This window comes from Lathyrus oleraceus, chromosome 5 (assembly GCF_024323335.1).
Source record: "Lathyrus oleraceus cultivar Zhongwan6 chromosome 5, CAAS_Psat_ZW6_1.0, whole genome shotgun sequence".
Classification (NCBI taxonomy): Eukaryota; Viridiplantae; Streptophyta; class Magnoliopsida; order Fabales; family Fabaceae; genus Lathyrus; species Lathyrus oleraceus.
The window spans coordinates 357778280-357797097 of NC_066583.1; positions in this window are offsets into that span (position 1 = coordinate 357778280).

Genomic DNA, 18818 nt, shown 5'->3' on the forward strand with positions numbered 1-18818 from the left:
GGAAAATCCCGTTGAAAGATTTTCTAGTGGGTCGAGATCCATATTTCACTTTGTTTTAAGTCCGCGTAGGCGGATTACACAAAACTAGGTTATTTAGGTAGGAACTCCTTCCAATTGTATCTAATACAACTCTCGAATATTTTAGTTGGGTGAATAACTCCTTATTCCAATCCATCACATGGATCATTTCCAACTCTTGCTTCTAAACATATATAATCTTATTATAACTTGTTTAGTTAAGTTTGACTCATTGTTTTAACAATTGAATATTACAATTATCCCATTGCACCTTACTAATATAGAACATACACCTCGCGTAGGCGAAACCTACATTATCCGATACTAGTCTTGATGAGTGCTAAAACTTGGAAAGCATAAAGTTAATATTTAATTAGATGGAATTTGCAATTATTCTGATATCACCGGCTTATTTATCATATAAATCTTCTCTCACATGCATCAACATACATTCACATGCATCAATATAGATAATGAAACAGTTATGGTCCCTAGCGCAATTGTTCTCCCAAGCCAATGAGAGAACCTAAGCTAACCTAATAACGATCTAAGCTTCTGCAAGCAAGATCTTCAAGGTTGTCCTCCTTTGATATTTAATTCTTCTCTTTCTTCATAACATTACATTACATAAAAGAAACTCGTCTTACATACGAGGGAGTGAGATGAGAAAAGAAGTTACATTAAGAGATTAAAAGAGAGGCACGACGCGCAGGTTGTACTTTAAAATCCCAAAACAAAATAAAGGAAAACTAAGGCCATAACCGATCACCACAAGACAATAATAATAAACACATTATTATTATTAATTTTAATTCTTTTAATTAATTAAAACCAAATTAAATTTCGGCGACCGATCACACTACGCAGAGTTAGCCGGGGTTCCGCTGCCTGGTCAAAAAACAGAAAAATAGAGAATACAAACTTTGTGAATGTGACGACCGCCACAAAGCATGTCACGACCGTCACGACCAGCCTGTGACGGTTGTCACAGGCCCATCAAGAACGTCACGCGGCCAAAATTAGCGCTTTGAAACAGTCAATAGACGTGATCAAACAAGCCCTCAATTCATAACTCTTTGACAACACAAACCTTGTGTCGTCACTAACCCTAATGCACCAATTTCAGACCGTCAAACACACCTCGATTGTTGATTCAGTATGATTGATCAACAGGTCATTGCTTCACCATACTAATGTCGGGTCAAGAAGCAAACAACCATTGATCGCTCAAAGGAAAACAACCATTAAGTGTTTGAATGAACGAAACAGAAATGGTATATCATATATACCGTATTTTGCATTAGTATTACTTATATCATATATATAACTTGATCGATCTCAATTACGTAACCTATGGACGATCGATGTATCGCTGCTTCACCATACTAATATCGGATTCCGAAGCATAGTCAACATTAATCATCCAAATCATACACACATGATGCCAAATTTAATTACTCGTTTATTCTTTGATTCATTCTGTCTTTTAATCATATTAATACAGAAAATAAACAACTATCAGATGCATGATTTTGTAAGTGGCTCTGATACCACTGAAGGAGAATAGCGATCCAAAACGCAGCGGAATTTAAAATTTTCTCCTTTAGTGATCTTTACGAATGAGCATGATCAGTGATAGAATCGTTACCTCTTGTGACGATTGAAACCTTTGAAGCAGATCTACGAAGCGATCACGAACATTGAACGATGACAACGCCTCTACTCAGTCCACACGAACGGATTCCTTCAATCTCAGTGTTAGCTGCTACGAATGAAGGCTTTGAGTGTGAGAGAGAGAAACGAAATTGCAACTGCTCAAATGCTTCTGCGCAAGGATTCTATTTATAGAACCACTTGTGTGGGCTTCAAGTTAAAAAGCCCATTTAAGTGTATGTGGCCCATATCTTATAATATGCCAAAATCACTTAAGCGTGTGGTACCTTACCATATTTCGTATTCTACTTAAGTACATTGTATCTTACGATGTTCTACAATTCACTTAAGTGCACCATACCTTACGGTGTTCCTTAGTTACTCTATCTCTCATCAATCCGTCCTTTTGTGTGTGACCTTGTAGGTTTTCGCGGTATTGACAATTATATTAAATCACGTATTTAACATAATAAACAGTGAGCGGTATCTAGCAACACATCACTGCTACCCAAGACACAAAAATGTCATGTGATCTGACAAATCCTTTTGTGATAATACTTATATGTACAATTACCCTTTTGCTCTTATGTCTATATTGAACACAAGGCATAGACCATGTCATCCTTGTCCAGTTCAATATTGGGCCCATAGAAATTTATCTTGTTACGCAAGATGGACAAATTCCATCTAGTTCACTTATGTCCCTTAGCATGCTTCGTGGAGTACCAATCAACTGTCTTTATGGTCATCCAGTTACGGACAACGTTTGATCAGCAATAAGGCACTCGACTCTACATCTAGGGTCCATAGTGGTTTCAGGTCGAAGGGTGGTATACACCATTATCAGCACGAGAATAACTTATGACACTTTGCATAACATTCTATATAGTATTCTCATAGCGGGTCAATCCAGTATAAATACTACTCTTAATATTTATACCTATGTTTAAGACTTGATAACTCCTTATCCATGATCCATGAGATGTGATCATCAGTCTATATACATAATAGTCTTATTACTTTAATGTTATCCCACTTCACAATAAAGCTCGACTACGGATACTTTAAGAATATCGTCCTTATGTTTAATGTGATCTCATGACTAAGTCACACTTGATACATTAAACAGACTAGCTATTCTAGGGACTTTATTAAACAAACGTAATAAAGAAAAAGTCTTTTATTATTAATAAATAATTCGATACAAGTACCAAAAGTATTGGCCTGTAGGGCTTACACCAACAGTTTCAATAGGACAAAAATGGGAAATTGAGTTAATGGCAATAAATGCATTACAAATAGTCCAACATAGAAAGTGAAGCTAACATTAAAAACATTTATAAAGACATTGAAACATTAAACGCACCGAAGGAGGCAAAGAGGATAAGGTGTCACATGGACATATGTGGTGGTCCCAAGCATTATGTCACATGTCACATCCAAACAACCCCTCGCCGGTTCCGAAGGTATGGTTGTAGAGAAGCTAGTGGCGGCTTGTAGGCGACACTTGAGCACTTAGGCACAACGTTGTGTTAATGAGACGATGCTCCGACGGTCGGCCTTCGGCTTGCATGCTGCAAATTAATTATAAGTATTGCTCTAGGATTTTGGTCGTTGCTTACAATTTAAATTTAGAATTCAAAATATACAACACTTCATGAAGTGGTGCGTTGTATTATTATAGGTGAAACATTGCAACATATGATGGAAAAGGTGTTGTTTCATCAAGAGTTGAAAACTTATGAAACAACACATGCATGACCTATAAATACATGATTATGAATTCGAAAATCATTCATTAAATTTTTTTGCACATCCTCTTAAACATTTTAGACACACTTCCTTGCATTTGAGTTCTTCACATGTCTTGTGCAGACTCGATTAAAAAAGGCTGAATTATCCTGGGCATTCTTGCTTTCCGACTCAAAGACATCAAAGAGAGTGCTTAAAATACTTTTAAGGAAAGTGACTTTGTCCACGACTCAACATGGATCCATTTAATCTTGTCAAAATATCTAACAGTCTTAAAAGTATTTATACAATGGCTTCTGACGCTGCAGTTTCAAGCATTAAAGTTATGAATCAGGATCTTGTCAAGTTGGATCACTTTGATGGAACCAACTACACCAGATGGCAAGATAAGATGTCATTCTTACTACTGCCCTGAAGGTTCACTATGTCTTAGATCCTGACTTAGCACCCATTCTTGAACCATCAGAAAATGACTCTAAAGAAGTCAAGAAGGAGCATAAGAAACGTAAGGAGGACGAACTGATATGTCATGGACATATTCTGAATACGCTGTCTGATCGTCTCTACGACCTCTATACGGATGATCCGTCTGCAACAGAAATCTGGAAAGCACTCGAATTCAAATTCAAGGTCGAAGAGGAAGGTATGAAGAAGTTTTTAATTTCTAAATATTTTGATTTTAAATTTATCGACTGCAAGCCCATTCTTCCTCAAGTGCATGAGTTGCAAGTCCTCGTGAATAAAATAAAAGCGGTGAAAATAGACATCCATGGGACCTTTCAAGTCGGTGCAATCTTTGAAAAATTTCCACCTTCGTGGAAAGGCTACAGAAAGAAATTGTTGTACAGTTCTGAGGACTTCTCTTTGAAGAAAATCCAGAAACATCTTTGAAACAAGGAGGAATCGAAGGAGAGGGAGAAACCAAAGGAAAGAAGAAACATGATGGAATAAAAAGTCATCTTGGACCAAAAAAGGAACATCACAAGTTCAAGAATTATGGCGGCCATAAGGGTCTGAAAAACGGATGTTTTGTTTGTGGAAAACTTGGACACTATGCTAGAGATTGCAGGCACAACAAGTCAAAAAACGAGATCAATGCAGTTCATGCAAATGATGACATAATTGCTACAGTGAGAGAAGTTATGGCAATCAATGGCAAAGTTCAAGGTTGGTAGTATGATACATGCGCTACGGTGCATGCCTCTTACAACAAGGCTGCTTTCAAAACCTATTCTGAGACAAATGATGGACAAGAAGTGCATATGGGAAATAAAGTACGATCTAAAGTTGTTGGAACCGGATCGGTCGAACTCAACTTCACTTCAGGAAAGAAAGTCACTCTTGTCAATGTGCTTCATGTCCCTGACATGAATAGGAATCTTGTTAGTGGGGATTTATTGGGAAAATTGGGCATTAAATCTGTTTATGAATCGGGAAAACTTATATTGACCCGTAATGATGTATTTGTTGGAAAAGGATATCCCGTTGAGGGAATAATCAAACTATGTATTACCGAAAATATTATTAATGAAATTTCTAGTTCCGCTTACATGCTTGAATCTGTTTCTTTATGACATAATAGACTAGTACATTCTGATATTAGTTCTATTAAGAGACTAATTAAATCTTGATTGATTTCATGTAATATAAATTATTTCAAAAAATGTGAGTTATGTGTTAAATCAAAGATGATTAAGAAACCTTTCAAAATGTTGAAAGAAACACAAATCTACTTGATCTTGTACACTAGGATTTATGCAAATTTAATGCATGTTAACCCGTGGGGGAAATAGATATTTTATTACATTCATCGACGATTATTCTAGATACACACATGTATATCTCTTAAAGCATAAAGATGATGTTTTTAATGCCTTTAAGATTTATAAAGCAGAAGTGAAAAATCAATTGAGTAGAAGTATCAAAGTCCTTAGGAGTAATATGGGCGGTGAATACTTTTCCTACTAAATTCGATGCATTTTGTGAAGAACACGACATAATACATTAATGTTCGACACCTCGCACACCGCAACAAAATGGCATGGCCGAAAGAAAGAATCAAACATATAAAGAGATGATGAATTCCATGTTGATACATTCTGAATTACCCTTAAAGTTGTGGGGTGAGGCCTTATTATCCGCTTGCCATATAATTAATAGAATTCCTTTAAAGAAAACCGATATCTCTCCATATGAGGCTTGGAAAGGAAGAACATCAAATATTGGTTACTTTAAAGTGCGGGGGTGTGTGGCTTACTACAAAAACATGGATCCTAAGATGTGCTTTTGTAGGATATGCACAAAATAGTAAAGCATATAGACTCTTAACTTTATAGACTAATATAATTATAGAATCCCGGGATGTAGAATTCTTTGAAAATCTTATCACCAAGGATAAAGAATCAAAGTTGGTCGCAACTAAAGAATCTTGTGGAAAAGATTCCTCTCGGATTGTATAAATACAACCTGAAGGCACTTCTCGAATCATTGAATCACAACCTGAGCCTAAGATAAGCAAAAGATTTCGGAAAACAAAGAATCTAAGACCAGACAAAATTAATCCTTAATTTATTTCCTTTTATCTAGTTGAAGGAAATTGTAAGAATTTTGTGCAAAGTATTCTGGTCATTCTTCAATTAGGGGATGGCCCTAAAACTTACAAGGAACCAATAACTTCAAGGGACTCCCCTTTTTAGAAGGATGTTATCCAAGATGAAACAAATTCAATTGTTTCAAACCACACTTTAGAACTTGTTGACTTACCAAAGGGATCAAGGTCCATTAGATGTAAGTGGGTGTTTAAAAGGATATATCATAGTGATGGTACCTTAAGCACTTATAAGGCCAGATTAATGGCAAAAGGATTTAGACAAAAGGAAGGTATATATTGCTTTAACACATATGCACCAGTAGCAAGGACAACTACAATTAGATTGCTGTTTGCCTTATCCTCTTTAAATTACCTTATAGTTCATCAGATGGATGTTAAAACAACGTTCCTAAATGGAGATCTTGATGAGGAAATCTACATGGAACAACCAGAAGGCTACGTGCTTTCTGGAAATGAACTAAAGGTGTATAAGCTTGTCAAATCCTTATATGGATTAAAGCAAACATCAAAACAATGGCATTAAAAATTTGATTCTATGATACTTTTAAATGGATTTATTCCCAATATTTATGACAAGTGTTTATACACAAAAGTGTGCAAAACCACTGTGATATTTCTTTGCCTCTGTGTTGATGACATGCTAATAATTAGAAAAGATTTGAATGGAATTCTAGAGACAAAGAGGTTTCTAACTTCCACTTTAAAAATGAAAGATCTTGGACTTGTTGACACAATTCTAAGGATCAAAGTTAAGCGAAATAGTGGGGGTTATGAACTTAGTCAAACACACTATATTGAGAAAATGCTTGATAAGTTCAAACACCTAAAATTTAAGGAAGTAACCACTTCATTTGATCATGTCGTCAAACTTCAAAACAACAATGGAAGAGCAGTAGTTCAATTGGAATATGCAAGTGCAATAGGGTGTCTTATGTACTTAATGCAATGTACCAGACCCGGTATATCATTTGCAGTTAGTAAAATGAGTAGATTTACTAGTAATCCAAGTAATGAACACTGGAAGACATCACGAGGACTTTTGGCTATCTACTGAAAACCAAAAACATTGGCCTTAATTATGGTAGGTTCCATACCATACTAGAAGGATATACTTATGCGAGTTGGATATCTAACATTGGAGATCATAAATCTACAACTGGATGGATATTTACACTAGATGGAGGAGCAATTTCTTGGAAGATCAAGAAACAAACATGTATTACTCTTTCAACCATGGAATCAGAGTTTGTGGCTCTCGCTTCCTGATCGATAAAATAACAAGTGTACTATTTGCACCGATGTAATAATAAAATGGGAGTTATCCCGAGTATCGATCTCGAGGACTGCGTATTAAGTACAAACCTTTACAATAATCCCATTGAACAAAAGATCAAAAGGGGTTTGTTGATTGTTTTTGAAATGATAATTACGAGAATAAATTACACAAAGATTATAAAAATCTTTTAATCGATATAATAAAGCATGCTAGGGAAAGATGTATGAATTGCTTTGTACTACACTACTTTCATATTATATAATATCTAAGTTGTAATTATTCACGCCGATTCTCAAGAATTGTTTTCTCTAATTCCTTAGCCGAAAACCATTAACAGTCATTTTCCATCCTAATTCCTTAGCTATTCAAAATGACGTTAAGAAAAATGCAGTTGTAACAAGAATTTACGACTACTACAGTTTGGTCATTATTCCTAAGCGATTATACCGAAGTATTATTATACAAAAAGTGATAAGGCGGTTTGTCCGACCTAAACCCTAACCATAGATCAAAATTCTATTTGTCCGATAGAAAAAAGCATTAAGAACTTTGTATAATAATTTGAATTAAGAACAACATTGATGACCATAAAACATAGAAATATTGTTCATACATAAGCAATTCAGGGACACCCCCTAGCATTGGGGGGTTTAGCTTCTCATAGTATTCAAAGAAAGCAAATTACAAAATAGAGACATTACAATTCTTTGGTGATGAAGGTTGATCTTCAATCTCTTCCGATCTTCAAAATCTCTTCTTCTCCAAAACCCTTGAAAGCTTTGTTCTCTTCTCTGTCTATTCTTCGTACCATCAAAAGTCCCTTTTCTCTTCACCAATAGTAGACTAAATAGTTCCAAATCATCTAAAAGCATCGTGAAATACCAAGACTGCCCTCCGGACTTACAAAGAGACTTGAAAAATAAAAATCAGCAAAAGGGGCGAATTGGCCAACACGGGCGCCCGTGTTGGCTCCCTGTTGTCATACCCCAAAATTCACCCTACTCCGATACGATTTTCATCTGATCCATGGCTCTACTGCACATGCATGCTTTCATTATTTCATTGTCATAATTTCATTGAACTTTCATAACCAAATACATATTACATGGACTCAAGGCATGGTGTTTACACCCGGAAAAAACTGGGGTTATCCGATTAAAGTTCTGGAAAAAGAAAGAAAAAAAAAATTGACTGGGTAATCGATTACCATAATCATGGTAATCGATTACCCAGAACAAAAATTGATTTTTTTGGCCATTTTGGACTGTGTAATCGATTACCCTAATCATGTTAATCGATTACACAGACCAAAAAATGATTTTTTGGCCATTTTGGACTGTGTAATCAATTACCCTAATCATGGTAATCGATTACACATGCGCAGGCACCAATAGTGACTCTGTTTTTTACACCGAGGACCTTTTGGTTCATCCACTTCAACCCCTTTGCTTCCTCTATAAATAGAGCCATATTCCCACTCATTTTTAAAGATTGAAAGCCACAAAACCTCTGTCCAAATCACATTCAAGCTCCCTTTTTTCAACCTAAACCCTAACTCACCCAAACCCTCTTTTCTTCTTTGAACCACCCAACCACCATGTAAAAATCCACAATCTCCACACAACAAAAACAGTAGCAAACTTGTGACCTTCACTTACATAATCATTCACCACCACCACATAAACATACAACTTCCTTCCCTTTCATTTTTCTACCATAACAACCATAGCCACCCTCTTCCAAGCTTTTTGCTTCATTCTCAAACCCAAACACAACAACAACCTAGTTTTGACACCACAATATTGGTAATATCTTGGACTCAAACTCCTTGACATTTTTGGTTTTTTTGTGTGTTTGGAAATGAGTTTTTACTCTTGGGTTGTGTTTTGAGAGAGATTTGAGTCAACTTTGAGACAAGTGGTTTTTGTTGGATTTACACCCTTTTGGGGATTTTTTTTGCTCTTACTACTTTTTATCCACCATTTTCAATCAAACCTTGTTTATTGTTATCATTTAATATTTATCTTTGACTTGTTGTTCACATTTATTTGGTTGGTGAGATCTATTAGATCATGGCTATGGTTGTTTAGAGTTGATAAAACCTTCAATATTTCAAACTTATTAATGATTGATCGATAGATCCTTCATGATACTTTGAGGCATTGATAGGTTGCCTCTATTTCAACCATGTTTGGGTCATTTGATACATAGATGAAACCATTTTCTTTACATTAACTTGTTATTCTATTTGCTTATTGTTATTCTACTAACCACTAACTACTAACTAGTAACTACTAACTCCTAACATTTACATTATTGCACTTTACTTCCTTGCAATTTATTTTATTGTTCATTTACATTCACTAACCATTATTATTGTGATATTGTCACTCTTTATCTTGTGATTTACTTTTATGTCATTACCTTGTAATTTACATTCAAGTACTCATTATCATCATCATTGTGCAAACTCAACATGCATGTTTATTTACTTGTTATTTATTTTATTATCATCATACATTAAAAACAACAAAAACATGATAAAATGGTAAGACCAAAAATATTCACTCCACTCTTAATCAACTTGGACTTAGAGGATTTCATCTTAGGACATTTCCTTGGAGGCCTTCCTTTACTCTTTGTGATACTTTGTAAACACTCAGATTTTCATCCGTAACTTACATGCATGTTGTAAGAATGGCATCATGGCACCACCTTAGGGGGACATGTTTGTAAGACCATTATCCTTTGTTTAGCTTAGGTCACTTTTGCACACAAAAGGCTTTCTCTTGGGCTACCTTACAATGAGACTCTTTAATTTCTTGTTGGTTACTTTGCATTCATGTTGCATAAGCCAAATTTCATAATCAAAATAAAATAAACCCTTGATTCAACGTCAAGTGGCATTTTCATAATCAAATTCAAAACACCTAATAATTACGATTGTTATTGTGCGCCACGAGCCTTAAGTGGTGGAGAATGAGTGAGAATGGAGCATTCTTACCCTTACTCTGATTATTTTGGATGCAAGATGCTTGGCTCGTTGTCTAGAATAATCACCTCCGCTCATAGACTTTAGTACAAAATAATCACAAACATTCTTTTATAAAACCCTTATCCAAGGTAAAAACAATACAACTCATCAAACTCGTTTTTGTGCCTTAGGGCATCATCCTGAAAACCCTTTTCTCAAAGGTAAAATCAACCAACACACAAATATTTTCTACTCTGAACTACGGAGCTCTGATTCCTCATCCCCGAATGAGTGATACGTAGGCACAAGGGCCTCAATCCTTGACGAGCACTATAATAACAAAAACACCCCCTTCTTTTCACACATTCTTTTGAAAATAAAACAATAATAGATAAATCCCATGTATGTAAATCAACCCAAATGGGTCCCATGGAGTACCATGGACGTAAGGGGTGCTAATACCTTCCCCTTACGTAACCGACTTCTGAACCCAAATCTCGGTTGCGAGACCGATTCCTTATTCTCTTTTAGCGCTTCCCGTGCGCGTCACTTTTCCGAGGGTTTTATCGACTATTTCCCCTGTCCTCTTCGATAGAGGTAAACTAAATAAAATTCGGTGGCGACTCTTCTGACTTTACCTCTTTGGCATCTCTTTAGTCCCGGTTTAGTTATCGTGAAATCCCGGTAGCGACGCCTGTTAACTCTTTTTCCTTCAGACTTTGCTGACACGGGCCATGTCAGCTGACACAGGCACCCATGTCAGCCTCCTGTTTTCTGCTTCCTTGCTCTCCACTCCTGCACAGGCTGACACGGGTTGTGTCAGCTGACACAGACACCCGTGTCAGCACCCTGTTTTTGCCTTCACGTTTTCTACCTTCTACATAAGCTGACACGGGACGTGTCAGGCACCTATTTTACACATATTTTGCTTTGCAAACTATTTTTGACTCCCGTTCTTCCCTTACGCATCTTTCAGGCATATTGCTGGACCTGGAAACCAAATAGAACTACCACGGAAACGTATAAAATGCGACAAAAAGAGATGAACCACTAATAAAACATAAAACAAGAAGGAAATTATGAAATGCGATAAAACTTGGGAAATCAACTAAAAGAAAGAACAAAGTGTTACCGATTCTTGAAGATTCATGTTGGATGGATGATGAAAACTAAGTGCAAATGGTGACCGATCACAACCCCAAACTTATCTCATTGCTTGTCCTCAAGTGATGTAAGATACAACATAGAGGTCAACCATGGATTTTCTTCTTTCCACAATACAGCTGGTGTTATTCGCAACTTATCTTCCTCCTTCCCGATTAAGCTTCTAGTTCACCCATTCCAACTATCCACCGCATTATCATATGAGAGTGTTTCTTCACCTGCAAACTTCTTCACACCACTCACCAAATCTCTCGGGGTTAAAGTGTTTAGCACTCATAATATCAAGGTATGCAATATCAAATCTTAATTTTTGAATAAATCCTACGTTCACTACACAAACTAAATTCACACACTTTTAGAGGTCTTTCGGGTTGTAACTACACTTAGGTACGGTAGGGATAGACAAGGAAATGGATGACAAAGGTTTAAAACTCGGCATTCATGTTGTTTCTTTTCTTTGTGCACAAATTATTTCACGGGGTGTTGTCCAACTTGACTCTTTTTTTTGTCACTCAATTTTTCTTTCTTTGAGTATCTCATTATGGCATAAGTCTTTTACTTAGGCAAGTGCTTTTACCTCATCTCTATTTTTCATTTCTTTTCTCTTTTTTTTTCTTTTTTCGGTAGAAGTATATGTTTTCACAAACTTTTTTTTCATTTGTTGCACTTTCCCTTTTTCAATTATTCTAAGGATCACACCCCAAACTTATCTTTTTGCACGAATTTGGAACTACAACAGTCATGTCGAGCAAAGGTAGGAAGTGTTTGGCTTATGGTTAACATAATGGTTTTCACAAACAAGGGGGCACAAGCTCAATGGGGTTAACAATGGATAAATACAACATTACTGATGGCTAGAAAGGCTAAAGGGTGAAAACAAACAACGTGCCTCAGTGTGCGTCTTTGTATTATGTTGTATCAGTAGAACTTACGCAAAACCAGAGTGATAAAGTCATACCTGAATTTTTTGCAGTCCCCGGCAACGGCGCCAAAAACTTGATCGGGAAAATAGCAAGTGTACTATTTTGCCTTTTATAGTAATAATGGGGAAATTCCCCGAATGTCGATCTCAAGGACTGCAAGTTAATATTGAGTTTAACTTATCATTTAATTAAACAAAAAGTATAAATTTGGTTTTTAAGTGTAAAAATATAGTAATAAAAGTAAAGGTAAAGAAGGATGAAAATAAGGGTTTATAGAGAAAAAGGAACAATGTCAGGGAAGGTGTATGATTTATCCCTGTAATAACTTTGAGTCACTATTGCATCAACAAATATCAATTACTATCAGTTCTCAAGGGTATTTTCTCCCAAGTCCTTGGTGAGAAAACCTTTAATCAATCTACCCTAATTCCTATGTCCATAGTCAATTAGGGTGAAGTTAAGCTGTATAATATCAAGAATACTCTGGTTCATACAGGGTATCCCTAGTCCTAGGTGATACCTATTGTAGAGTAACCTTATGAAAACCTTATCAATGGCGGTCCAGCCTAATTATTAACCACAAATCAATCTCAATTGGTCCGAAAGAAAAAGCAATAAACACATCAAAAGGTTACCGTAAAAACAATATTATAAATGCAAATGTAAACTCAAATTCATTACAATTCTAAATCAGGGACACCCCCCTAGCATTGGGGGTTTAGCTACTCATATTGTTCAAAACAAATTCAAGATAAAAATTACACATTACAAGTAATTGGATGACTTTGATCTTCAATCGCTCCCGCTCATGAACACCTTCAGCTCTCCGAATGCCTTGATCTCTGTAATACTTGATTGTTTCATAATACTGTGTTTTGCCGTATTCCAAGATGATTTTTCCTTTAGCAGAAGACCTTCTTTTATAGTGAAAATTCCCAGCAGCAATTGGACAGGTTCAAAGATATCTCTAAAAAGCCCGACAAACGAAAAGCCCGAGAAAACTGAATTTTTGGGCTTGGGCTGACACGGCCCGTGTCAGCCTACTGTTCTAACTGACACGCCCCTGACAGGGGTGACACGGTTGAGGATATTGCCTGACGCGGCCCATGTCAGCTGACACGGGTGGCTGTGTCAAGCTACTGTTTTTTTCACTTGTCTTCCCTTGCCCTGACACGGCTCGTGTCAGGTGACACGGGTGGTCGTGTCAGGCCTCCTGTACCGGGGTTCTATGCTCCTTTGCTTGCCGAAATCTCGCACTGTCTCGTTCTGAGTTCTCTGGTTCTTCTACCTGGATCTGTTGGACAAAAACACAGTTACCCCACGCATAAAATCACGACAATAAAAAGTAAAACATAACAAAGATTAAAAATGCGTAAATAAAATGACATAAGTAAAACTAACTCGAAATGTACCATAAATGCTTGCACAGTGTGTCAAATGCCTCTGTTTCGCATCCGGTCAGTAATGAAAACTCAATGTAAATGGTGACTGATCACAACCCCAAACTTAGCTCATTTCTTGTCCCAAGTAATGTTTCATTATCACTCCCCAGAATTCTTCATGTTTTCCACCACTGCTGAGATCATTCGCTAACGTCTTCCATTTTCCTTTCACAAGTCTTGCCTATCCTTGTAAGTTATTATTCACACTTCCTCTTCAAAGCACTATTTCACCTGTCAGCTTATATCACATTCTCATCAATTCTCTCGGGGTAAGCTGTTTACACTCATAATTCAAAGTATGCAATATCACTCACAAGTTTGAATAGTCTCTCTTTTCTCATCACCTACACATAACACACACACTTTTGAGGTCTTTCGGGTTGTAGTTTGGCTTGGGTTAGGGTATGGACTAAAAAAGGAAAACAATTGGCTTTTGGTTCAGAGTCGATGTTACATCATGTGTTTGTTTCTTTTATTTCCTCGGTTTTCTTTTCTTATTTCTTTTTCACCGACTGCCCTTTTTCGTGCTTCTTTCTTTTGAATCTTCGAGTTATCATTTTTCTCTTTTTATTTTTCTTTCTTTTTCTCGATTCATCAATTTTTTCTTTTTCTCTTGTTTTTGCACTTTCTTGTGCTTTGGGAGCTTTTGGGGTTTTTTACCCCAAACTTAGCTTTTCAACACAACTTTGAATGCATTATCATGACTCTGAACAAGGTGAGGAAGTGTTTTGGCAAACGGTTACATTTATGTTGTTTAAACAAAAAAAATGGATATAGGCTCAAATGGGGTTAACGATGGATATAATTAATCGGGATGGCTAGAAAGGCTCGGGGTTAATTACAAACAACGTGCCTCAATGTGTGTATCATGCAGTGACAGTCCCAGAGAGTCTACGCAAATTTAGAGTGATAAAGACAAACCTGAATGACGCTCATGATGATCAATGTGTTTGGCTTTTTATGACTCACTTGGTTTGGTTCCGCTTTGACAGGATCCACAGTACTCATTAATTTGGTGTGATTGCTTTTCTACTTCGGAATGTACAGGATACTCGTGTCAGTTAATTTGTATTCGTTGCGTCCGATCTTTACTTTCAGCAGTGTCATTTTCTGGGGAGATCCTTCACAACAAGATATGGTGAGTGGTGTGATCCTTTCATCCATTCTCAATCGTGATCCTTACTATTTCCAACCTATCAACACAGACTTGACACACTCGCAACATAATGTACCTTCGACAGACAAATTAAATCTAGAATACAAAAGTAAAAATAACACAATAACCAAATACTAATAAAAGACATAAAATCTCCCCCACACTTGAACTCAACATTATCCACAATTTTTTTGAACAAGAGCGGAGGATAGCACTCACAGGGTCCTACTGCGGAGGTGGTTGTGGGAAATGCAACATCAACTATCGCATCATGTTGCTCATCTCATCCAACATCGCTCCTTGATGGGCTTGCTCGATGCCTTGCCGTTGTTGTTCAGTTTTCAAGTCACCTATCTCGGTTTGTACCCAGCTCTATTGGTCAGTTGACCAAGAAGAAAAACCTGCCGCCTGTTGGGTGGGTTCCTGATGCGGTGAGACAAACTGCTTAGGAGGTGCTTGAGGATCTTCCTCATCTATTTCCGTTCCTTCCACCTGGTCATCCACAAATTGCTCACCTGCAGTAAAATGGTCAGTTTCGTGGCCTTCATCCGCATCGGGGTCGGCGCTCACATATAACTAATTAGCACTGTCGGTAATAGCAACTCTATCCGGATCCGACAGAGCGATGATAAACCTCTTATGGATAAGTACGGAATAGTAAGTAGGGGAAACAACAATCATACCTTGTGAAATTAGAGCAGGCATGTCAATTTTTGTGTTACCTGCAATTGGCGTGTCTTTGAGTAAAACAACTTGATACCCGAAATGCTCAGTGATTTGGGTGATCATTCCCCCTACGGATATGCCTCCGGAGTTTGCTCGACCGACTCTGCTCAGATAGTCTGCTGCAAAGGTAGCTACATTGATGGCTTTGGTTTAAGCCATCGAGTACATAAAGAATAACTCTCTTTGAGTAGCTACCCCTGTGCTATCGCCTCTTCCAAACAAGGTATAAGCTAAACCCTTCTGGGCGTACCTGAAACATGGATCCTGGATGCCCGAGGCTTTCGCACCTTTGGAGAAGTAATCCGTCCTCCCGGTGATGACGATCTAGAAATCCTTAGGTGAGAACCCGTCTGGGACCGCTCCTGGTCCGTTTAGAGGGAGTCGGAATATTGCAGCTAACTCCTCAACAGACAATTTATGATAATTGTTAAATAATCGGAAACGTAAGGTGCCGAAATAATACTTGGTTGTGTCAATCCACCTTTTTTCCAGCTGGAATTCCAACGTGCTGAGGAACTCGAGAGTAATGCGCTCGTATGTTGGCGCTTCCAAACTCATGAACTCGAGCATTCCCAAAACATGGAACATCCGATATACCTCCATTTTCAGCCCCAGAGCATTCAGAGTATGCTCACATATATACCTTGTCGGTGTGAGTTTGTGCTTCCGGTGAATTTGGTATCGCCGTTCTTGTTCCGGATTGTCAAACACGATGTTGTATGGATTTGGATTCCGACTCGGGCGCTTCCGTGACTTTGCCATTTCCGCAAGTTGTTGCTTTCCGGTGAGGATTCTCCGCGGGGGCATTTTGGTCTTGTAAAAAATAGAAATAATTGGAACTTTCGAGTTAGGAAATTCCGAAACCGTGGTTAAGACCGGGACAGCGAGTGAAGTAATATTTGTGAAGGGTGTTTTGGCGATGGGTGAGTGGAAATGGGGGTTATGAAAGGTTTTGTGTGGTGAGGTTTATGAGTTTTAATGGAATTTGAAAGAGTGTGAGAGAAAGAGATGAAGAATGATGAGAGAGAGTAATGAGGTGTGGGAGGAAAATCAGATAATGATAAGGTAAATGGGGAAAAGGTGTGGTTAATGGTGGATTAAGTGGGTGGGTCCCACGAAAAATAATTTTTTTCAAAAAAAATTCAAAAAATCCGCCTGCCTGATACGACCGTGTCAGCTGACACGGGTGGCCGTGTCAGGCTATTGGATTCACCAATTTCAGCATTTTCCTTCAGTGCTCTTGACACGGCCGCCTGTGTCAGGCTACTGTTTACCAAATCAAAACTTTCTTTTTCTTTCAGTGCTCCTGACACGGCCAGTGTCAGCTGACACGGGTGGCCGTGTCAGGCCACTATTTATCCATTTCCTCGTTGCTTTTTCCCTCTCCTGACACGACCCGTATCAGCTGACACGGGTGGCCGTGTCAGGCTATCCTTTTGGCCATTTTTTGGTTTTCTTGTCGGTTCAACTAATGGTTCCTCTGGCTATGTGATGTTCCCTCATTATAGAGCTCTTGTATAAACCTACAGACACACACAACTGATTAGAAATAAAACACATGGGTTGCCTCCCAAGAAGCGCTTCATTTAATGTCGCATGGCTCGACGGTTCTCCGTCTGCTTAGGTGAGACGAATTTTTTCGATTGGACCACCCTCCTGGTCTTGTATGTATGGTCCAAACTGACACGATTTGCTTCGAATTCACGTCCAATCTTGCTCAACAATGCTTCCTGATCATGAATCCATCAAAAGAAATGGCTCTTGTGTGAAGAATTTGGAAAATAGTTTGAGAGAAAATTTTGGATGATTTTTGAATCTAGATCTGAAAACTCTTGTTAATGATGAAAGCAGTTATGGTTAACAATATATAGGTCCTGTTAATGATGTTGAAAACCTGTTTAAGCCAAATGCAATTGAGATTAGCAACTTATGAGGTGTATGTGCAAAATAGTATTTTCACCTCATGCACTTCATGCATGCGTGAAAAGTGCTCAACTCTGACCCAAAACCTCTTTAACAAGGCCCATGCACATTTATGGATTGGTATTTTATGCATATAATCATCCAAAATGGTTTTATGAAATTTCCTTCACAAAACTTCATGAATGAGCACATGATTATGTAAGTGAAATTCATGCCATGTAATGAGATGTTTGGAAAGTGCATGTCATGATGAACAAAATGCCAAAAGAACCACCCAAATTGGAGCCTTGGTTCAAAAGTTATGCCCATTTGAAGTTTTGAACACACTTGGCCATGATTTGATCATATCTCCTCAACCACACATTAGAAATTCATGATCTTGGACTTTTTGGAAATGGGAGAGAAAGATATACAACTTTCATGTTCAATAAAATTTCATTTGAAGCTTGTTTGATGATGTAATATTGAGTTGAAGTTGGTCCAAAACCTTTCCATTTTTGGAAATTTTCAAATTATAGGTCACTTGCTATTTTGGGAAAGTCTTGACTTGACTTCAAATTCTTCAATGTGAGTGTTTGAAATGTCAAATGAGACTTGTTTGAACATGAATGAAGTATTTCCAATCACTTCCCACCTCCAAATCCACAGTTGACTTTCTAGGTCTTCAGATGACTTGAGAATGTTCTGATGAAATTCAAGCCTCTACCACTTGGGATTTTGTTTCAAAATGACATCATAACTCATGTGAACTCTTGTGAATGATTGTGGGGTCCAAATCTCAAGAATGACCACCATCTATTGCTCAATGAATGCCTTTAACTGCTTTGACCTGTTATTGCTTCATCTGCAAGACAAAGGTTAGATGACATATTTTTGTACTTTTGGTTAGTGATTAAAAGAAAAACAATGACATATAAATGCAAGGAATGCTTGGTGATCAAGAACCACTGAAAAAGGGTAATCCACCCACAGGGAAGGACGCAAGGTGCACAATGATCCTTGAGGCTATGCAATGATATGATATGATGCCATGAGGGATCTTAGGGACAAAATTGGGGTCTTACAGATGCCCCTATTTAAGGTCATTCTAGCCGGAGAAGTGAAGGTTAAAATCTTCATCTCGACACGGTAGAATGGGCTTAAATAACAATAATGAGACAAATTTTTGGTCCCTAAGAGACCTCATGATGCAAATGTATG